The sequence below is a fragment of the Triturus cristatus genome, chromosome 12 (genome assembly GCF_964204655.1).
Source record: "Triturus cristatus chromosome 12, aTriCri1.1, whole genome shotgun sequence".
Classification (NCBI taxonomy): domain Eukaryota; kingdom Metazoa; phylum Chordata; class Amphibia; order Caudata; family Salamandridae; genus Triturus; species Triturus cristatus.
The window spans coordinates 675,777,531-675,802,214 of record NC_140595.1 but is presented as its reverse complement, the minus strand read 5'-3'; positions in this window follow the sequence as shown (position 1 = coordinate 675,802,214).

Genomic DNA, 24,684 nt, shown 5'->3' with positions numbered 1-24,684 from the left:
CCGTCGCTAGCAGCAGAATTCGTAATGTCATCCTCCAACTTTACGATTCTTGGAGACCTCAATATGCACTTTGATAACATCAATGACGGCACCACTATGGAGCTAGTCGGAAGCCTGGCTGCAATCCAACTGGAGCAACTTATCCAGTCCCCTACCCACGACAAGGGCCACTTGCTTGACCCTGTTTTTACCAACTGCCCCAACCTTTCGGTCGGCACTATCACACATCTCCCCTGGACCGACCACTTCCTCATCTCCCTTAACTGGAAGACTCACAAAATCACTCCCCCCACTCCTATACCACGTAAAATGAGGAATTGGTCCAAGCTTCCACTGGAACAATGGTCCAATCTTCTATCTGCCACAAGACCATCCTTATCCCAAGACCCCATACTGGACAACAGCAAAATCCACAATTGGATCGAGGACTCCATCGACTCCGTTCTCCCCATGAGGAGAACTATTCTAAAAAGAGCGAGAGTAACCGCTCCGTGGTACTCAGAGGAGCTTAGGAAGAAAAAACAGCAATGCAGACAATTGGAAAGAAAATGGCGCATGGGATACGACCCCGTCGAAAAAATTAGGTACAGAGAAGCCATCAGGACCTATAAACTGGAAATCAACACAGCCCAATCCACTTACTATGGAGATAAGATTATGTCCGCTAAGTCTAAACCAAAAGAAATCTATCAAATAGTTAAAAGCCTGTCTAAGATCTCCGCCCCGGCCGTCCCAGCCGAAAACCCCATCGATAGATGCAATGAGTTAGCTGATTTTTTTTACCAAAAAATAAATAAAATCTATTCTTCATTCTCAACTCCTGCATTTGAACCCACAGCCACTGAACCTTGCTCCTCTACGCAGAATGAATCCCCCGTGCAAGCAACGCTAAACAAATTCCCACTAATGGACTCAGACTCACTCCAATCCCTGGCCTCACAAATAAAGTCTGGCTCCCCCCGCGATCCTGCACCCCCCCTTACAATGAACATGGTTAGCCAAGTCATCCTCCCCACTATTTTGGAACTCCTCAACAGTTCAATACTTAAGGGCGTAGTGCCCCCAACCTGGAAACAGGCGATGGTGAGAGCATTACTCAAGAAACCGACCCTCAATCCGAAGGACCCAAATAACTATCGTCCCATCTCCCTGCTACCTTGGATAGCCAAAATTTTGGAGAAACATAACAATATTCACCTCACTAAATTCCTGGAAGAGAACCGGTTACTGGATTCTACCCAGAACGGATTCCGTCCCAAACACAGTACAGAAACTGCTCTCTTAGCCGTGACGGAGGAATCCAGAAGGATTCTGGACCAAGGGGGATCAGTGGCAGTGGTCCTCCTCGACCTAAGCGCGGCGTTCGACACTGTCTGCCACAAAACACTGCTCGGCCGGCTATCTCATCTGGGACTAGCCGGGGCCGCCCTTGACTGGTTAAGTTCCTTTTTGAGCGGAAGGACTTTCCAGGTCTTTGACGGCGACTCCTGCTCCACTTGTAAATCCCTGGATTGTGGGGTACCCCAGGGCTCTTCCCTAAGCCCCACGCTGTTCAATGTGTATATGATACCGCTGGCTGGGGTTGTCCGCCAACATGGTATTACAATCATTTCATATGCGGACGACACACAGCTGGTGGTCTCCCTCACACAGAAGAACAGCGGGTCCCCCCGAGATAACCTAGCGGCCTGCATGGAAGAGATTAGGAAATGGATGACAGCATCCTCACTAAAATTAAATGGGGATAAAACCGAGGTCATGCTCCTCGGCCCCCCTACCCTCACTGCTTTTGACCGGCTATGGCCTCCTAGTTTAGGCCCACCACCTACCCCGAAAAGCCTGGGAGTGTGGCTTGACAAATCACTCACTCTGAATACCCAGGCTACCAAAACTTCAGCAACATGTTTTGGTATCATTCGTATGCTGAGAAAAATTCTGCCCCTCCTACCCTTTGAAGCTAAACAGGTGGTCATTCAGGGCCTCATCCAGTCCCGGATAGACTTCAATAATGCTCTCTATTTGGGAGCCCCTGAGTACGTGCTGCTAAAATTACAGCAAATTCAGAACTGTGAGGCACGTACTCTACTTAAGATACCGAGAAAAGAATCTGCCAAAATGGGAATTCGATCACTACATTGGCTCCCGGTGAGGGAAAGAATAAAATACAAAACCCTATGCATATCCCATCAAGCATTTCACAGAGCAAATCCGGAGATCAATCACTCTCTTCTCACTCCCTACCTCCCCGGGAAACTGCTGCGCTCAACTTATGCCTTTCTAGCCACAGTACCCAGAATTAAGAGGTCAAGAGCAGGAGGCAGAACCTTCACCTTCAATGCCGCCAAACTATGGAATTCTCTTCCCCTATCCCTCAGATCCAATCCTAGCCTCCCTTCCTTCCGCAAGGAATTAAAAACTTTCCTGTTCAGAAACTAATTCCACTCCTTTCTCCCTCAACTACTCCCTCAGTGAATCAGTTTTTCTACTCAGCGCTTGGACGCCTTGGGGCAGCAGCCGCGCTCTATAAATCCCCTTTCATTTCATTTCATTTCATTTCAATGCATTATATATGAACATCAACAAGTCCTTGCTGAATAAGCTGCAGGGTATTCAGAATGCAGCAGCCCGCCTTGTTTTAAACATGACTAAACATCTTTTGGTGAAGGCTGGCATACATTTACTGCATTGGATGCCAGATAGAAAGCGAGTAGTAACAAAGCCCTGTGCATGATCTTCCTGGCTCTCCATCATCAAGGACCTTCACTTTTTACAGCATCCTTCCAGTGGTATACTCCTAATTGACTGCTCAGATCATCCTTTCACAGGAAGGTGATTGTCCCCAAATTCTGAAAAAAAAGATGGGGTGGTCGCTCCTTTTCGGTCGTGGCGGATATATTGTGGAATTCTTTGCCTGCACACATAGCAGCCCTGGAGTCTTTCCCCATGTTGTGTAAGCTTCTTAAAACCTGTTCTTTCTCTCTCTTGGTTTCATTCGGTTGTCCCCCAGTATGTACTAGCGCTTTGACACCCTCGGGATTAGTGCACTTTATAAATTCTATTCGGTTCACTTATCGATTTGTGGTGTGGGGGTGTACTAAATCTTAGGTGAGTATTTTATGTAGGTTTGCGAGTGCAAGACATGTGGTGAGACTGGGAGACTGGGTAAAGTGCTGTAAGATAAAGGTTGGTATTAAAAGTTACAGTTAGGGATATTGATAGTTAACATAGTGTTTTTTTAAAGAAAAAGTTGTACTAATCTTTTGTTTTGGTGAGGATTGTGAAGTTTTCTTTCAGCACAGCCAAATAGACGTTCAGGTCTGGGCGGAGCAAGGATATGATGTCAGAGCAGTTTTTGTGGTTGTATGTGGGCAGGGTTTGGCTATTTATCCTCTTTTTCCTTCAAAACACGTGTGGGTCAACCCCCATGTTTCTGTCAATGGAAATTATACTCTAAATACAGTAGATTGAGTAGAAGCTTTCCATCCCTCCAACTGTCATGTTTAGGGTATAATTCCATGAATGCAGAAGGAACACTTTTGTCCGTCAACCCGTCATACTCCAAATCTAACAGGCAGACCTCCCAGGCAGACGGCACCAACATGTAAATCAGGCCTTACACAATTTATGTTAATTCTTGTTTTTAAAATACTATTTTAATCTATGTTGTTCTGTTGCCAACTCTATAAGTGTGAAGTCTTGGAGCAATTACTTTTTATTATGTCTGTTCTGTTAGTTTTATTTCTAGTATTCACTTGTTTCTGTATAATTTTGTTGCAATTACTCTGAGAGGCCTCATGTAGTGTGTGATGCACTTCAAAGTTGGGTTATTGTAACTTTAAGCGGGTTGACCTGTAGTACTACTGAAGTGGTATTTTGTGTAACCTTTTTAAATTTGAGATTCACTTGCTCTTTAGTCAGTTTGTTTATTGGTTTGCATGGTGTTCATTGAGCCCTCTTTGATTTTCCGCTCACCCAGTGCTTAATTTGAGCAGCTGATTTCCGGTGTTGGCACCAGCACTTATTTGTCAACACTGGCACTTATGACAGACAGTCTGCCACATGGCGTTGTTTGTCTAATTTAGAGATGAGCACAACAACAGTTGTTTATTTATTCTAAAGACTAATACCTGACTAATACCTGCTGCACAAGTAAATCTTATAGGTTTGGGGGCCTGGAATAGCCTGAATTGTCATACTCGTAGAAATGTGATTGTTAGTAGGTGTGTTGGTACCGTCATTGGCAGTTTTGCAGGATCCATAAGTGGTGGAAGCTGCAAGGGCATTCCGACGAGGTTTTTTTTTTACAAATTAAGCACTGTACCTTGCCTCACGTTTCAGCGATGGTCTTTACTGCTAGAGGGTTCCTACCCTTGAAAACAGGAAAGATGTAGCTACATATTAAAGATAGCCTACTACAGCATTTATTTTTTCATACAGGCTCTCTGGAATTATGATTAAATTGTATGTTGTCATAGTGAACCTATCGCCTGATTTTGAGATTCCCATGCCATCAGTGAAAATGATCACACCTGATAAAATCAGATACTGAGGTGTTTGAAATTTATCACGTGCGATAATGATCACCTATTCTGACATTCCGGGAATGAAGTGAATTTTGGGGTTTAGCTCACCAATATCCACATGCCCCCCATAGATTCTAGGCTTTTTTCAGCAGGTTTGACCTGCAGCATTTTGAGAGCCTGGATTTTATCGTACCTGATAATAACCAGGCAGGCCACTTGTAACCAGGCCTTTAGCATTCTATTCCACATAGATGTAAATGGCTTTGTGAATTGGGCCTGTTGTCTGTAATCTAGATAATGTATTCAAATTGTCTCCATTGATTATACTATTCGACTCTCTAATCGGAGGATCACCCTGTATATCCAAAGTTTCTTCCATTCCTTCAAAGATCTTTTTACGATTGGCACAGCTGTGTCTCATAGTTATTATGAGGATGGATAAAGAACTACGGGGCATATTATCAAGAAACGGAGTTAAAATTATCGCCACTTTAGCGGCAGAAAACTGCCGCTAAAGTGGCAATAATGGGCTTGATAATATGCCCTTGAGAATTCCCATAGAAGCCCATGTTCTGGTGTCAACATGGGCTTCTATTGGAATTCTCTGTGGCATATTATCAAGCCCATTATCGCCGCTTTAGCTGCAGTTTTCTGCCGCTAAAGCGGCGATAATTTTAACTCCTTGCTTGATAATATGCCCCTACTGGTGGGGGCACACCAACAATGGTATTCCCTGATCTGTGGCAATACGTTGCAATTTTGTAAGACACTTTCAAAGAGGACACAGTGTGACAACATGTTTTATTAAAAAGAAAAAAAATATAAAAATCAGCCCATTACACTACAGCACACACTGCAACCACAGCATAGCACAACATCCCAGAGCAATTCCTGCTGAAGGCACATTGCACCTATTCCTCGTGTTCCTGATCAAGTGATTATTCGCATACAATTAGAAAGTAAGAAATATATATTTGCTGTTTTGCATTTCTAAAAATTGGTAAAATTATTTTTATTTCCTACTAGCTCATTCAAAACAACTGTTTATTTCTTGTTTTACTAGAAAGGAATAATAAGCCAATTAAAAGTGCAGGGTATATACCAAATTCTCCAGTGGAAAATTGGAAGGGTATAGGGAGTATACAATCTGTATTATTATAAGGCCAGAAATGTAATTGGAATTCAGAAACAGTATGTTTTTCTTTAATAATGCCTTGGCATTCAAGAACAGATGCTCAGCAAATACGAGTGAATACCTCGATAAAAAAATATATACTTTATAATGGGAGTGTGCAGCAAGCATAACATATCAAGGGATCCACTAAACAATAAACTGCAAACCGCATGTGGCAAACAAACATATACACTAGAAATTATAAAAATATGTAAAGTGCAAACACTGGCACAGGCCAGGCAAATGCTGTGAATATACCAGCTGAGATGGACCTAAAGCTCTGCTCTGTCTGAGGCATTGAACCACGCCCCTAATTAAGAGCACCCTGGAAGTGAAAGTGCAATTTATTGCACAAATAAGATCTAACTTTAGGGTGTTTGGAATGTATTAAGTGCAATGAATTGCACCTATTTTGAGTTTTTGTGGAGTAACATGCAGATCTTGCTCCTTATGCATCATGATACACGTTACAGTAAATACTATACTCTTCTTCCCCACTAAGATCTGGCAGGTTTGACCAACCAAAATGTAATAAAGGGTGTGGACTTTATCACGTTTAGGGCCTTATAATGAGTTTGGCGGTCCTACATTGGTCAATTCAACGTGCCATTCACTCTAGTACTGCCAAAGCGTGCTGTGACCGCCTGCTAAATTAGGAGTTAAATCTTGGTCTGGCAGGCAGTCCTGTGGTGGTCTGATGGCAGCAGTCTGCTAGGCTCATAGAAAAGCCTATAATGCAGACCACTGCTGTAGGTGGTCCCGCCAAACATATTACTGCTTCTTGACTGCCACACCACCGCCAGGGAACTGCGGCTCCCTAGCGACTGCGGCAGAGCATTGGCAGACCGACCGCCCTTATTGTAATAGGGAGGTAGGGAAACCACCATCGCCCCAAACACACGAGTCTGGCATTCTGTGGACTGCCAGACTCGTAATTAAGGTCTTAGTGTGTTTGTATCAGTAATATAATGATTGCTTGGGGGTGGGGATGGGACTATGTTATGCTTTGATTTTTGTAGGTATTGGAGAGCTTTCCTGAAGAGCATCACTTTTGCATCTTTGTGACATTCTTTTTATGGTTTTTGTAATGCAAATAGGTTAGAATATTGTATTTCCAAAAATGCTTTCTATTTTCATTTGTTTTTCAGTTTACTGGTGCCTCTTTTTATGATATTTCATTTTCGGGAGGGTGGAGATGGAATGTATATGGTACTTATTTTACTTTTTTATTTTATTTTATTTAGACATATATTTTTGAATTTTTGGAGAGAACCTTTATTCATGTGGATTATCGGATGTGGAGAAAAATTTCCTAGTTTGGGTCTTCTAGAGATATAGGTAATGTGAGGCTGATTCAGAAAGGGAAGTCTACATGTGAAATTCACTACACACATCGATATTCACCAATTCTAGGCCGAAATCTCTGCCTAGCAGTACAGTTACAAGTCTCCACCTCGTCACGTGAAGAGATGGCATCTCTTACAACCATAAAGGTACTAATACTTTTAAGACCATGTTTCTATAGACTGGCTGTTGGGGGAGGTCTCCATCCCAGCCGTGGAGATGTCTGCTACTGTGATGGATAACTCTAGTACTGGGGTTGTGTCTTGCTTTCATATATAGGCAGCCTGTGTGCAATAGGTTGATGTTGTAACGAGTTTCACTTATTGATGGGTGTAGTTCTGAGTTTTGTCTGTTCAAACTCTCCCCACCTTGCAGAAGCAGGTGTGTCACATGTGTCTGAAGTAACCATAGGCGGTGAACTCCGTTCCGCTCGCGGAGTTTGCAGAATTTTCCGCACTCCGCGTTACACGGAGCTCACGGAGTTCTTTACCTCGCTCACGTTCGTCAACGTCAAGCTGGCGACCGCGAGCGAGGAAAATCAACCTCCTGGTGAGATTTTTCCTCATTTGCAATCGTCAACATCAAGTTGGCGAGCGTGAAAATCAACCTCCCGACAAGATTTCTCAACACGGGGTGTCAGGTTTCTCATTGCGAGTGGTCGCGTATGCTCGCGACCGCTTGCGTTGAGAAACAACCCGTTCACGTTGAGAAAGCTGCCGCTCGAGTAAAAATCTACTTGAGCGGCAGAAAAGGAAAGCAGGCACTATTTGCGCTGTGCATGGTGCCGTTCGTGATGATTGCACAGTGCTGACAAGCATCCGGCACTGTGCAATCACCGTGAAGTGCATTTTTCTATCGTGCTCTGCTGCTTTGGGGAGTTCCGTGTAGTGCGGCCGAGTTTTTGTTGCACTTCGCGGAGTTCTGCATAGTGCAACTCCGCAAACACCTCCCAGGGTTAGTCTGAAGTCTTGTTGCAATATTTATTTATTTTTTAATGTTAACCCCTTCGGCGCTCATGACGGAACGGTTCCGTCATGAGCGTCGGTTGAGCTGTGCTCATGACGGAACCGTTCCGTCATGACCACGCCCGCGCAAGCAGCGCTCAGCACAGCGGGGGAATCCGCCCCGCATGGAAGGGGTTAAACATAATGTTGATGTTGTTTTACATTTTTTATTTAAAATACAGAAAAATAACATTTATAAAAATATTTTTAAGGTATTCAAAAATATTTTACCATTTATTTTCCACATACAGTGTTAATGTATGCAATTCATTGCCTTTTTAGGAAAGTGTGATGCTGTACCAGTATTTAGCCTTGTGTGTTTCTTGACTTATTCCAAGGATTGGCTGGCGAGAAAATCTATGGTTATCTTGTTCGTAGTACTATTGAATTAAATCTTGGTGCAACTTTTATGAATAGTAGTTTTATTTTCTTTTATGAATGTGTTTTATAATTGGCATGTGCCTATCTAAACCTCTATATAAATTTTTCCATAACTCTACCCATTTAGGGGCCGATTCTGATCCTGGAGAAACCGGGTACGAATCGTCGGACGGAGCGTTTTCTCTGTCCGACTCGTACCCGGGAAAACCACCTTACAAACCCGCAAGTACGATTCGTACAGAAACACCATTTCCGTACGAATCGTAAAAAACACCGACCGGCTAAAATATACCCACAATTCCGATCCGGGACACCGCGTACGTGACATTCGCACGGAGTCAGGCAGCGTTTTACGGACCAGCAAGTACGATTCATACCCACAGCACTTCGCACGGCAATATTTTTACGGGACCCAAAAAGTGCCGGAAAAGCTAAGTATGCCACAATGCACGGTGAAAAGGGGGCCCGGTACGCACCGTACCCCCATCCCTACACATCCGCACCATACCCCCAGCACCCCCCCATGTCCGTGCCGTACCCCCACCCCCGTATGTACGGTGCGTACCCCAACCCCCCTATGGACGGTGCGTACCCCCACCCCCCCTATGGACGGTGTGTACCCCCACCCCGTAGGTATGGAGCGTACCCCCACCCCCGTAGGTAGGCTGCGGACCCCCAGCGCTACGCGTCCACACCGTACATACGGGGGTGGGGGTACGCTCCTTACCTACTGGGTGAGGTGGGGGTACGCTCCGTACCTACGGGGGTGGGGGTACGCTCCGTACCTATATGGGGTGGGGGTACTTTCCGTACCTACGGGGTGGGGGTACACTCCGTGCCTCCGGGGGTGGAGTGGGGGTACGGCGCGTACATGGGGGGCTGGGGGTACGGCGCGTACTTGGGGGGGTGGGCTGGGGGGGTGTTCGGCGCGTATGCGGGCATTTGTTTGGACGTCTCCATGGTTGCTATGGGAGTTCGCTCCGTACGGTGTTTTTTCATTACGGATGTGCATTCGGACGGACGGGACGGATCGTACTTGCACGCTCGGACTTCAGTTTCCCGATTCGTACGTAAAACTGTCCGGGGACGTGTTGGACACTTTTTCCGACCCGAGGACGTGTCGGGGAATTTTCCCATTGCGATTCGTATGGATTTTTTAACATACGAATCGTACTTCCCAGTTTGTACGGGACTTGTACGATTCGTACGTAAAAAAATCCGGATACGATTCGTACGGGGAATATTTTTAACGGATCGGAATCGGCACCTTAGTTGTAGATAATCCCCAGTTTCTAACCACTCCCAATGGTTCTTTTCACTTTTAGAACTAAAACATATAATTCTGTGTGCAGATATCTTTGCACTTGTGGCAGAGATTTCTGCAAACGAGGGGATGAACAGTCATAGGCAGAAATCTTTGGCTGGAGATCTGTGAATCACTTTTGTGAGTAAGTGTAGCACTTTCAATAAAATCAATACCCTAAGTTTGTTCATTAATTTGTGGAGTAAGCATCATGCGGTTCTCACAGATTATGTTCACTTAAATGAAATAATCGTTCAGATTAAAGGGCCACAAATAATAGAATAAAGTCACTTAATATTTTTTTGAGGTGTGTTCAGGAATAGAATGACATAGGTGTAAGTCTACTACTGGTAAATCACTCCAGTGATTTACATCATTAGGTGTCTTCATTTTGATTTGGTTCAGATGTTTATCAAGGGTAGTGATCAAGCTTAGAATGAATAGTTGAAGATCTACATAAATGTATATTATTCTTACAAGCATTGATGACATTGAAGTGACTTTTTTCATTTTGTCTATCAGAATATTAGCTACCTGAGCTACCCATAGAGTGGTGTGAGTTAAAACATAAATTAGGAGCGAGAATGAGACAAGTGCTAAGAAGTGGCACTAAAATAAATAAATTGATATTCAATTCCTCTAGTTTTGGCTTTTTCACATAATGAATATTATAAGAAATAATGGGTTGCCTTGTTATTTAATTTATTAGGTTGTGAAAAGCATGTAGAATCCAATTCAATTATTACTTCCTTGCAAATACTATGATCTTAGTGATGTTTAGTGTGTGTGTGTGTGTGTGTGTGTGCGTGTGATTGCTGAATTCAACCTTGAACATCTGTTGATGGGATTGGATGAACTGTTTCGAGGTTACATGACAGTTGCTTTTCCATCATTGTGAGCCCGGTGCACATGATAGAGTGGAGTCGCCTCCTCACCCTAAGAAATACGCTGACCCCATTAGATGGGGTCCCCAGGGCAAATTTTACAGAAAGCACCACCTGTGCATGGGGTCTATAGGGCCTAAAAAGGCTCAGAGAGGGGGACTGTGCGAGCCCTTCAAATATAACTACAAGTGACCCTGTAGGATGGGGACCCTTGGCTTGAAGAAGGTTCAGAGACGGGAGCCACATGCACCTCCCCAAAAATTAATACCACTGAATCCCCCTGGGCCATGACCCACCCTGTGGGTTGAGGTTATTTTGGGGGGAGCTTTAGATTCACAGTTACTCTGTGGATCTGCTGCACTGATAAAAAAAATATGTTTTTGGTCCATTGGGGTCCCTCTGGCATACCCCCACCATGCCTAGGGCAGAAGGATATGCCTATCCTTCCCCACTATATGTTTCTTTTAATCTTTTTCAAAAGGCGGGACTGAGTTCCTGAGTCCTAAAATGGCAGTTGCCATATCTTTTTTGACCCGGTAGGAGCCAATCAGATCAAATCTTTTGATCTTTTAGATCTGCGGACCCTGGGCGATGTGACATAAACATGCATTTTGAATCCAAATGTTAAAAAAACTATTGGATATGCACCACATCACAAAAAGCACTCTTTCTGGACTAAGATGTAACTTTCTACCAAATTTGATGTAATTATGTACACCAGTTGTTGCTGTATCACTGTTCAATATTCATTTTGGGACCCTCTTTTCTCAGCCCTTTCTTGGTGGATCACCCTGAAAGTTTTCAGGAAGGAGCTGAGGTAGATAAGACTATTTTTTGGAAAGGGTTGTGAAAATTGGTCAAACTGCGGCAAAGTTTTCAGCAAAACAATAAATCAATTTCTGACAGAAACGTGTTCCTAACTATAACTACCCAGTTGTGACCGCCAAAGGCCTGAAACCACCTTCCTCATCAACCACTGCAAAACACAAATAAAGAAAAAAGACTAAGAAATTGATTTTGTAGTAAAGAAAATGAGTCAACATGAATAGAAAACACAGCTTTCATTATACTGAAATAAATGGATAAAATATAAGGAAATGTTTGTTATATGTTTAAAAGTATAAAAATGATCATACAATTATTAGAAACTATTTTGTATCTTTTTAAAGTTTCATGCTGTCTAATTATGTAATTTTTTACAGTATGTCACAAATAACTATATACATTTTTTAAAGATATATTTGAAATATTTTTGCTCTATTTATGTACTTGAAAAATGTCTATATTTTAATGTACTTTAAAATTCTTAACTGTAAATACCTGTTAAATATTTTTTTAAATACCATATTTTTTTAAATAAATAAACTCCTAATCTACAAAAATAAAATATTAATTTTAATGAAAAATATATATATTAATTAAAATATTGACAACAATTTAGTTAAAGAAACTTACTCATATTTATATTACACTTTATTTTCATAAGAAATTACATAATAATTCAAGGTAAATACAAATAACATATCACCAGCATATAACATAACAAAAAACAAAATAATTCGGTCATATCAATGCAGCACTTTCTTCACTGTCTTTCACAATTTTGAGGTCGAAAAATGCTCTCCTCACCTTAGAAATAACACTCACTGTCTACCTAAGGATGAGGGGAAAATATCCTTCCTATCCCCATAGTACCCAAGTATGACGGGCGACTCTACAATCAACCCCTTTAAACTGCAGATGGAGAAGGGGATTGTGTCCCCCTTGTCTTGTTTACGGACAAGGAAGAAATGACACCCTTGCTCTTGGCTTGCTGAAAGGCGAGAGAGGGTTTAAAAAAATACAGGGCCATGGCTCAGCTACCGTGATTCATTGTGGCCAACAAAAAGTGGTAGACCACAGAGAAGTGAGGCAGGTGGGTCCAACTCCTAATTCCTGTTACCAGCAGGGGAGAGGGTAAGCTGCCATCTTATTCCCAATTGATAGCGTGCAAGAGCAAGTGTTGTTGGAAGATCCACTTCTCAATCCACTGTACAGTGCTATGGACCATGGAAGATCGATGTCACCTAAAGAAGTTATTGATGTCATCACAACCTTTTAAACACTTAGGGCCCAATACATGGAGCCGCTTGGTGGTTTGGTAAAGAGGCAGGTATTGAGAATGTAAAATTGTCTTTATCTACATTCTAAACCCAGTTTGTGAGTTGACAAGCCTTTCTGTCCCGCAAAATGGGTTTTGTGAACCATTCCAATTTAAAATTAGCAGGAAAGGCCATCCCTCCTAACTGTAAGTCACAGAGGTATTTATCAATGGTTTGCAATTAAATTGCAGTCGCAAACCAATTATTAGTTACCCACAGCTCAAAAGATGTGATAACTGATAAGGAATGCCTTGCCTTTCGCCAGTCTGGTTCGGTGACATCAAGGAGACAGGAGCAGGAAGTGGTCCAGTGGACCACTGCTAGGCCTGGGCATAATTTAAATTACACCTGCTTAATTTGCATAATTTCACAATACTCTTGTTACACACAAGTCCCAAAATCACGCTACTTCACGTAATTATGTGCCATGTTATTTGTTCTAACAAATTACTAGGCCTGGGCTAAAATTTCGTTCCGTTCGCGGAAATTGCGATAATTTGACATTTTCGCGTTCCGCAGAAAGCGTGAAAATGTCAAAAATTCCACATTCCGCAGCTTGGCGATAATTTGTTTCTTGCTCGCGCTGTAAAATAATACATTCTCGCGTGCGCGCGATCGCTTTACCTGAATCCCTGCGTTCGCCGACAAGTTTTCCTGATCCGGTCACGTTCTCCATGAGATGTTGTATTGTTTTTAGCCATTTTGCGCTGTCTCGCGACAGTTCATGCCCGCAGTAACGTCATGCGTCGCGCGACCACGTCTTTCTTCTCGCGATCATGCACCGCGAGACAACTGAAATCAAGATGGCTGCGCCCGCGAGCAACCACATGGGTAAGTTGGCGAGCCACAACCATGCAGAAAATCTCGCGAACATGCGGGAAAAAAACTTCCGCATCTTCGCGATATTTCCGCGTGTTTGCGATAATTTTTAACATTTTCGCGATAATTTGCAAAAGTGGATTTCGCAAATTCCGCCCACCCCTACAAATTACCACAAATGCAAATGTCTGTTATCCCGTGGTTCTTTTTTTAAAATCCATCATTTTGCCAAAAATTGAAGCAAAGATATATTTCAAGCTAAAACATAGATTTCAAACTAAAACATATTGCAAAGTGACGGGTTTGCATCTCACGTAATTATGCGTAATTTCACAGATTTTTGCGGAAAAATTCATAATTACGCAGAACTTTGTACACCACTAATCACCACCTGTTCCTCCATATAGTTTCACAAATGGCAATATATATATATCACGTAATGTAGCACGGATACCTCGAAGAAAAAAGTGCTGCTCGAACTTACAAAATCTACTGTAGGTGAATGCAAACACAGTGATGGTGGCCTACTGTTCCTTGCAGGCTGGCTACCATCCCTCTGTTTATAGCTAGTCACAGGAGGTTGCAAATTTTGATCTGCGTAATTACTATTCATTATGCGGGTTGGTTTGCAGTCCCCCTGCCAATGTACAATTTGTGATCCGACCTATTAGTATATAGGTCGCATTGCATATTGTTTTGACATTACAAAGACCAGGTGGTATTCAAATTGCATTCCTGGTTTGTCAATGGGGACTGCACATCAGGCCTTTAAAATAAAATATCACCAATGAGTCTCAGATGCACCTCACTTTAAACTTTCTCAAGTGAAGACAGGGGTGAGAAATATAGTTGACTTAATACAGGAGGGCTGGCACTCAAGGCTGCTCCTTAACTGTTCATGATTTTATAGTTTCATTGTTGTGGCTATTGTAAACATACAACTAACCTTACCTATCTTTCATCTTTTGAATGGAATGTATACATGCACAAAAACAGAGTCGATTTATTTATTTTTTATTTATTTTGTCAATTTGTAGGGCGCGACAGCTACCCAAGAAGGGTTTCCCGGCGCCTAGACACAGCTAGAAAAGAAAAGGCAAAAGACGGAGGGGGGATTTTGAGTGGTTACTGTTCATATAGCCAGGTCTTTACAAGCTTTCTGAAGCTAAGGTGGTTATCTTTCTTCCGAATGTTTGGAGGAAGAGAGTTCCATAGGGTCGGTCGATAACATGATAAAGCAGAGCAACGCATTTATATTTGCAGTTTTATGTGCCACAAAGTCGGCTCAGTTGCATTAGAGCGCCTACATGATGAGCCAAGTTTTAGGTGCAGATTAAATAAGAGATGTGTTAGAAACACAGGGGCATATTTACAATAACTGGCGCATCCCTGCATATCAGCAGGGATGCGCCAGTTATTGTGCGCCACAGCTCCGCCACCATGGATGAGCCGCATTTACAATGTGGCGCACCATGGGGCAAAAACGGCACAGATGCGCGCATCTGTGCCGTAAAAGTGGCGCATTGCTGGAGTTGCGTCGCAAGCGCGACGCAGCTCCAGCAATAGTCTGGGGGGCCCTATCCTGTTAATGCTGCGTTAATCCTTACGCCTGCTTCAGGCAGGCGCAGGGTTTTGACGCACCATGGGCCTAAAAGGGAGTGAGTGAAATCTTGTAGATTTCACTCAGCCACTTTTGGGAGGCGATCCTGCGCCGGATCGCCCCCCCGCGCAGGAACGCCTACATGTGGCGCAGGGCTTTACAATGTGACGCATCTCCAAGATGCGTCACGTTGTAAGTACCCCGCACCATGGCGCAGGATTTGCGCCGCCGCTGCGTCACAAAAGTGACGCAACGGCGGCGTAAATGAGGCGCAAGGGGCTTGTAAATATGCCCCACAGGCTGTAGAACAGAGGCAGGGATTCGAGCCTAAGTCTAACAGTTCTGAAAACAGCAGCTCGAGCCGCTAGGTCAAAAATTCTCCCGCAGAGCAAGAAAGCTCAAATCCTCAGTGAAGATACGTGACTGTCCAACGGTCAAAATTAGACAAGTCTGCTCTCCTGACACACACTGTTAGATAGAGCACAGTAAAGCATGACAGTCTATTTTGACAAAATACTTTTATGTCTTCTCAAACTCTTGGTTTTGTGTTTCACAGATTATGGGTTTAAAGAGCCCGAGTTATTTTCCCACCTTTAAATTAAAATGTCTCAGTTCAACACACCGACTTCAGAAAACTATTTCATGGGTAAAGCGAAATATGTTTCCTAGAGTGTCTGGGGATTGGATTGGAGTGGACGGCAATTCACAGCAGGTGTCAGGAATCCCACGAGGTGTTGAAAAAAATGCAATCAAACGTGCTGCTTGGCTTGAAGGAAGTACGGGTCGCGGCAGCCTTATTTCCGAGGCAGTCATTCAAGATAAGATGTAACTACTGCTCTGTCAGAGCAGACACAATCTTCTTGCCTGCCCTCCTATGCTCTCCCCGTCACATGTCAGACACGCACCAATCAGCAATCAATCTCCCACACTTGGTGGATATTGTCTCCACACTGCGATTTGTCAATTATAGATAAAGGCCGGCGAGGCTCGTGCTGTCTCAGCAGCACATTTTTGCTTCCGGATATCAGGGCGCGTCCTTAGACTTCACCACCGACTTCTTAGTTTGTGGGTGCTTGTAATAGGTTAGAAACATAAACACCAAGAGGCCCTTTTCTGGGTGCAGGTCTTAGGCTTGTGTACAATTTTTATGTATTCATGCGTGCATCATTCTTTTTTTTATAAACTAGTGTAACGGGAGTCCTGCGCGTGTCACATAGGCATACATTATGGGCGCAAGACACCCCTTCATATTGCACCTGTAAATTAAATCTGGGTTGTTAAAGGCCTCTTTACTGGAATGACCCGGAAGTAGTCACAAATGTGCAATATGAATGTAAAAACGCCTGTCCACCTCTGCACCTCTCACCTTCAGTCCACTGTTCCTACACTGAGCTCTTCCCACATTGGCCACAATATAAAACTGCGCTCTACCAGTAATTTTTCATTTCATAAAGCTTTATTCGGAGCTTAACAAAAAGTCCATAAAAGCACAAACATTACATTGTGAAACATCATTTGAATAAAAACAAAGATGATGAACCATAAAAACATCCTCTATGCTACTTGATCAAACAAGTTATTAAAAATACAGTTGAATAACAATTAAAAAATAATACTAGGCCTTGCCCTAATGGCTTGCAGAAGAAATGTAGCAGTAAAAAAGCAAACATCAGGTGGGGGGTTAAATAACAATTTCATAGTATCTTTAACTGTCCTAACTCCATATTTCTTAAAAACAGGTTTTAAAAAATCTATGCGGAAATTGCCGTAGAGTGGGCAAAACAGTAAAAAGTGCATAGTGCTTTGTGCGGTGGTGTTATCACAGGGGCAAAGACCAATCGGGTGTTTTTTGATATTTGGGAACGCCACCAGATGGTGGACAATCCCAAAACGCAGTCTGGTCAGAACGAACCGGTGGGAGGGTCTGGTTACAAAGCTCAGATACGGTTGGTAACCTATCAAGTCACAACAACTGCCATAGAGCATACAAGTTGTTAGATTGCTACTGGCCCTCTCACGTCGCTCAGACTTTTGGAGCATAAAAACAGATTTCAACTCACTTTTGGTCAAACTAGAGGCAGCATAACTATCCTCAAATAAGTTAAGACCATAAATCTCCAAAAAACTACTCGTGACAAAATTAACCCATGGAATCTTTAGATGGTTATCAAGGGTAAAACAATCCTTAATGATGGCTCTGTTTAAGGAGGTCTCTTCCTTTACCCAAATAGTACGCCACAACAGAAGAGGTCTAAGGGCAACAGAATCCGAAAGGTGATGGTTTCCGAACTCCCTATGCACCAAATCCGTAGAAGCTGAGATGGGCAAACATAGTAGTCTCTTTAGGAAGAGATTTTCCTCCACTTGTAGACTCCCGGTCAAGACATGCCCCCAGACACCCGCTCCATAAAGAGCAATTGAAAGACACCTCATCTGGTAGATTTTCAACATATCTCTGAGCCGCCTATCCCCAATTTTAGAAGCGAACGTAAACACCCTGTGGGCACATTTCGCCATTCTAGCCCTAACATGGGTGATTTCGCTGGACCAGCTACCTGTCTTGGAGAAGGTGATACCTAAGTAGTTAAAAGTGTCTACCGTTTGGACCTTATGCCCTTCAATAAAAAAGGAATGCAGTTTTTTACGGCCCTTGCCACATTCCATAACGAATGTTTTTGCTTTATTAATCATCAGCTTCCTTTCCCCAATGAACAGAGAGAACCTGTCCATTAGGCGTTGTAAGCCGATAGGGGTCCTAGAAAGAAGAACGGCATCGTCCGCATAAAGTAAAACAGGGACGTGAATGTCAAGTATTTTTGGTGCGTCTGCCACAACAGTCTTTAAAACAGAGTCGACCTCATTAATAAAAAGTGTGAAAAGTAGGGGGGCGAGCACACACCCCTGTCTGATTCCGCGCCTGATAGGAAACTTTGGGGTGCACTCCCCCCCAGGGCCATATCGAACACTGGAGCTAAGATTAGCATATAGCCTAGCCAAGAAATAAACAATGCCCTCCGGTGCCCCCATTTCAAGTAATTTCTCCCATAGGATCTTGTGATTTACCATATCGAAGGCACTGCTTAAATCTGCAAAGCAGAGAAAAAGGGAACCTTTCTTGGCCATGGTATATTTCCCTATAAGTAGTTCTAGGTTGAGACACTGTTCTACTGTCCCTCGTCCCTTCCTAAAACCAAATTGGGAGTTTGGCAAAATGTTATTTGATTCGGCCCATTCTTCTAATCTAACAAGAAGCACCCGACTCATAATTTTCATGGAGGAATCTAAAAGGGAGATTGGACGGTAGTTCTTAGCATCCCTCCTCTCCCCCTTTTTATAAATAGGGATGATAATAGATTCCTCCCAGGTAGGCGGGGCACCGTAACAAACAGCTGCGTTAAATACTTTAGTTAGTAACGGGCCCCATATCTCTGGTTCTTTTTTATAGACGTCTACAGGCACCCCATCAGGCCCCTGGGCCTTCCCACCTTTACTAGCGGAGATACAATCCTGGACCTCGGAAGGGGATATATCTAAGGGAATGGATGGCCAATCCCCTCCTCCTACATACAAGGGTTTAGTCGAATCAAAGATCACGGAAAAGTGAGAGACCCAACTTTCCGCACTGACGTTTGCCGACAGTACAGGCATCTCCTCGTTCTTTAGAAAAGGGCAGTTGACTGTTGCCCAGAATAAAGAGGAATCTGAGGTTTCAGCAGCCTGATCTAACTTGTCCCATGCCTCTTGTCTTAGTTCGGCCTTTCTTTTAGAAACTGCGGCCCGATAGGTAGCCCTAAGCTTCCTAATCAGGATTGTATCCCTTTGTTTGGCTGCCAGAGCCTCTTTAAGACCCTTGAGGGCGGTGGTACTGGCATGGTCGAACCACCCCCTTTGCCGACTTAAGTTACCCTTATGAGGGTTGGTAAGTTTAGCTTCTATACTGAGATTAATGTTAATAAACTTGGGCAAGATTACTTTAGCCAGTTCTCTGCTCTCTAAGATAGCAACAATTTCATTTACACAATTAGTAATAATGGAGTTGGACAGAAGATCTGCCTTATCCCCCTTCCACCTGATTCTGGTTCCGTTGGGTCGATGTGGTTCAATGTTAGCTACTATACTTGGTTTTGGGCCTTGTTTGGCCTTCCAAAGCACAATCTCCATGGTCAGGCAGTTATGATCACTAATTAGGTTATCAACTACCAAAGGGGCTGTACACCATGGGTTAAGGCTGGAAGAAATGCAAATAAAATCAATAACAGTACTAGCATTTCGACCTGTAAAAGTAGGGAGGGTTTCACCAGAAGCGCCCCTCATATTTCCCAGCATCTCCATGTCGTAAGTCATCAGGATTTTGTTTAATGAATCACCATAGGGATTATGGGGGAAATGAGAGACTCCCTCCCCCCGACAGTTTACGAAACCACAGACCCTGTGTGCAGAAGATGGGCAAACAGGGGTATTAAAATCCCCCAACCAAATAAAATCGAAAACAATATCGTTTCCCGTAACAATATTTGCCAAAGCAGACTCCAAGGCAAACACTACCTGTTGCCTAGTATTATCGAATACATTATTATACAAATTTATTAAAAGGATATTTCTATCCTGCTCCTGACAAAGCCATAGAATCTGGGAATGGGCCCCAATCAAAACATGTTTCTTTACAGTGAGTGGTACATCTACTGAGATCAATGTCAAAAGGCCACCCTTAGCTCTTCCCGAATTGGAAGCCACAGCCGGTAGTTGGTAAGAAACAAAACCATTGTAATTAATGGGGTCCAGACTCCAGGTTTCCTGAAAACATATTATGTTAAAAAGGTTAATAAAATCAAACCAACCTAAACAATCATCCTTATTTGATAGTCCCGCAACATTCCAACAGGCAATTGAACACGGGCCACAGTTAGCTGGTTTAGTGAGCTTGTTTAATGCAGTCCAATCCCTATCGTTAATAACTGGTCTTTCGTGTTCACGATCCACTGGGGAATCGATATGGCTAACACAAATACCAGTAATATTAATTGACTCCTCACAATCATGTACCCCAGGGACCGTACTACACCTCCTCTTTCCCAGGGGAACGTCCTCATTCCCTACATCAGCTAAGTGGGATACCAGTCAGTCATTACAATCAAGCCCACTCAGGGGCTGGAATCTATTAAACGTGGGGATAGCGGGGGCGGCACACAAGTTCTGATATCTGGGCCTACACCGGTGGCGCTCATCATCAGATGGGGTAACAAGGTTTCTATAAAAGTACCCAAGGGGGCGTAGAGAGATACCTTGATCACTTGCAGGGAGGGATGCGGCTTTAATTAGCACAGTAGAGGTAAGTTGAGGGTTTCGAAAATTTATGACTATGCAATCACCCTCACAGGTCTTACGGGATTTGCCAACCCAATTGGTTCTTCTAGTACTTAAGATATCCCTTGATAAGACTACAGGAAAGCCACACTGTCGGTGAAGCCAATCCACAGTTTTATTCTTTAATGACGAATGGGATTCACCATAGCCATGGTTACTACCGGGCCCCCTAACAGGGGGAACATTAGTCAAGACGGCTACGAAAGGTGCGCATGTCGGTGGCAAATTCGGTTGAGGGCTGCTAGAACTGTTAATGTTTGCATCAAGACCTATCAGTTTCCCTGATACTATATTAGAGGGTGGGGGGGAGTGTTGGAGACAGCAGGTGGAATTTCACAAACGTTCCCAGAACTGAAGTTAGAATTTCTACTCCCAGCCGTCAATGAAACTGAGTTAGATGTAATTGAAGGTATCTCAACAGGCCCTTGTTCGTTATCATTGGTTTTGGCTCCTGAACTAGCCTTAATAAATGAGTCCAATAGGCCTCCCAATCTGGCTACTTCATCTGTGATTGTGGCAAGTTTAGTCAAAAGAGGTTTAACTACTAAATCAAACTTGACATCTATAGCATTAATTAGAAAATCAAGTTGCTCATTATCTAGAGTGATCTTAGTACCATCCAATAACACTGATTGAACTCGTTGAGTTTTGAGCGGTAAAGGGTCAATTTTCTTAGTGGGGTGATTCCCCCCTCGTTTGGGCTGGGTGGTTTTACTGTTATTCCTACATGTACGTGATAATCTTTGGCGTCTAGAGGCCGTCAAGCTGGGGGTTAGTGGATCAGGTGTAGCAGCTTGGCCAGGTTCCGGGTCATGAGAGGGCCCGGGAGTACCACTCCCCATGCTTATAATATCTGTTGGAACACCCTGAATCGAACAATCCGTTGGATCTAAGGATGTACCAACATCTTGATTGGTACTAGGCTGGGGGGCCAAACGATTAAACGGAGGGGGACTCGTACTTTGTGACCCCCGACCGTCCTAAAGACTTCCTACGTTCTTGGTTGATTTTATCAACCATCTTGACCAGATAATTATCCATAGTTGTGGACATAGCTGCTGGCTTAGCTTTAGGCATAATGGCTAAGCCAGACCGGTACCAGAACCTCACTACAGATATCTCCACAAAAATCAACAGACTAATGACTTTCTCAGTGTATAACTGCCTATCCCAATAATTAATCACGTAATACCACCATACACCTTATTGACTAATCCTTATAGCGGTGATGACTAGTCAGATCCACCCACGAAAGGAAAACAGAATAATATCAAACAATAGGCCAGTAAGCGACCCCCTCCTACCCCCTCCTGTCCCGGACTGTCTCAGACTGTCCGCCCTTTGTCCGGGCTTCGTCCTGGGCGTCCCGCGGCGCGTCCCGCTCTGCGATGGATGGATGATCTTATATGAGCGGGAGCCAATAGACAAAGGTTGTAAGCAGGGAGGCGGGCTTCCACGCAGGTGTGCTGACGCACGGACTCCTGGGCAATGGAGTCCCGTGCGCAGTTCTTCCTCAGGCACAGGGCAGTGGAGCGGCAGCAATCCCAGGCGTCTACCCCTCCAGGGGTGACAGGCAGCACAAGGCGATACTGGCCACAGAAGCGAAGCGGGACCCGCGCCAGCGGGTTCCGCGAGCAGTTTTAAAGGGCTTGTGGGCAGGGAGGCGGTCTTCCACGCAGGTGTGCTGACGCACGGACTCCTGGGCAATGGAGTCCCGTGCGCAGTTCTTCCTCAGGCACAGGGCAGTGGAGCGGCAGCAATCCCAGGCGTCTACCCCTCCAGGGGTGACAGGCAGCACAAGGCGATACTGGCCACAGAAGCGAAGCGGGACCCGCGCCAGCGGGTTCCGCGAGCAGTTTTAAAGGGCTTGTGGGCAGGGAGGCGGGCTTCCACGCAGGTGTGCTGACGCACGGACTCCTGGGCAATGGAGTCCCGTGCGCAGTTATTCCTCAGGCACAGGGCAGTGGAGCGGCAGCAATCCCAGGCGTCTACCCCTCCAGGGGTGACAGGCAGCACAAGGCGATACTGGCCACAGAAGCGAAGCGGGACCCGCGCCAGCGGGTTCCGCGAGCAGTTTTAAAGGGCTTGTGGGCAGGGAGGCGGGCTTCCACGCAGGTGTGCTGACGCACGGACTCCTGGGCAATGGAGTCCCGTGCGCAGTTCTTCCTCAGGCACAGGGCAGTGGAGCGGCAGCAATCCCAGGCGTCTACCCCTCCAGGGGTGACAGGCAGCACAAGGCGATACTGGCCACAGAAGCGAAGCGGGACCCAGTCATGCACCACATATTACTCCCAAATGCTGACTCAAGGAAAAATTCCCATTTGCGCCCGAATGAAGATTCAGAGTTTTGCACTATCTACAAAGTACCTGTAATCTTATTTTTCGCAATTTTGTGGGGAAAAGTCAGCACAAAATAAAAGGGAAATGTGCTTGAAAAGAGGCTCAACATGATATAATATAGAGCACAAACTCTCACAGCACCTTATTTATACCTCATTACGAGCATGAACGCACAGAATGGTGTCATGTTGGTCTTTCACTCGTGTGCAATTAACAAATGGTCTTTCTCATCCAGGAAGTGCTTTTAGGACATATTAGGTATGTGAGCTGCTAGATTAGGGGAGGGTGAGGCCACGAGGAAACCTTCAGCAAAGCCCGCAAAAACACAAGCTGGCAATTGGCTGTGTGGTTCAGATGGCCCAATCCAGAAAGACTGGATGCGGTGACCGGGAGGTCAAAAGCCAGGGCAGGGAAGTGGACTCTCACCATGAATCTCGTCTTTTGAGCACCCACCCACACCAGATTGCGGGTGTTGCACCTGCAGGTTGGGATCAGTCTAAGGGGGGGCGCAGAGACAGCATGCACCCATAGCCAAGGAAAGCACAGTTACCTAGGAGGTAGAGCTGCTCAATCAGTGTCCTTGGGATGCCTTATGGCAGGGGCACAGGGAGCAGGTGATGGGCAAGCAAGGTTCAGCTCTAGGCGGACACAGCACTTGACGCCCGGCATAAGCTGGACTGTCACCGACATAGCTCTCGGCAGGGCCGGACTACCCACCAGGCGTTTTGGCATACTGCCGAGCTGTGGGCTGATGTCACTGCGGTGGGGGCTAATTTCGTTGATGGAGACCTGCGTGTGCTTCGAAATAAACAAAGCAAAACGAATTTCGTTCATCGCTCGCAGGTCCCTATCAACAAAATCAGCCCCCAGCTCGCCAGCATGCCAAAATGCCCGGTAGGCAGTCCAGCCCTGGCTCTCGGTAGCAAGGGAAGCCTAGAAGCCAGTAATGCTAAACACCTGCAAAGGGGCAGTTGTGCAGGGCTGTGCCAGAAGTGCTGTCAGTAATTACATATGAACCAAGAAGACCAGAACTGCTGTAGTAAACTTGATAAAACATGAGAGATGTGTTGAAGTATTTTAACCCATTGAATGCTAATGCCCATTAAGTTGTGATGTCTCTTGTCCATGTGTTATGCTGAATAAACTGTGACTGTTATGCACCAACTATGGCTCTTCCTGTCTGTTTAGTAAAAGGGGAGGGGTGCAGTAAGATCGCTGGAAGAGAATTGGTGGCCACTCGCACATCGGCAAAGGGTTCAATTCTGTATTCTAATAGCCAGAAAATAGTGACATTTTGCATTCATGAATTTTATGCAGCACTTATCACACAATCATCTGTGCACCAAATCAACACCCAAATGGCTTAAGTGGCACACGGATTGCAGGAAATTGTGAAACATGCAAATCTGTCATGTAAAGCACTTGATTCCTAGTTTATGTGTATCATTTTTGACTTTGGGAACCAGACCCTGAATGCTGTATAAGTACCTACAGTCAAATGGCTAGTCTATGCCCTTAATCGAGGACTAGGGTTTTGGACTTTTTGAAACAGCACCCACATGTCGAATAAGGCTAATTACAAACAGCTCACTCTCAGATGTTGTAGTTGCATATTTGTTACATGCCAACTCCACACAGTTCTGAGGGGGTTATTTATTGAGAATTTGCATTAGAGCAAAGTCACGCAATTTGAGGAAAACCAGCTAAAAGTCTTGCTAAAGTATTTATTAGGAGTAACGTTAAATTGCCCTAAAATGAGCACAAACAGCAGTTTACACTATCTTGTGTCACTTTCCATCAACGGAGC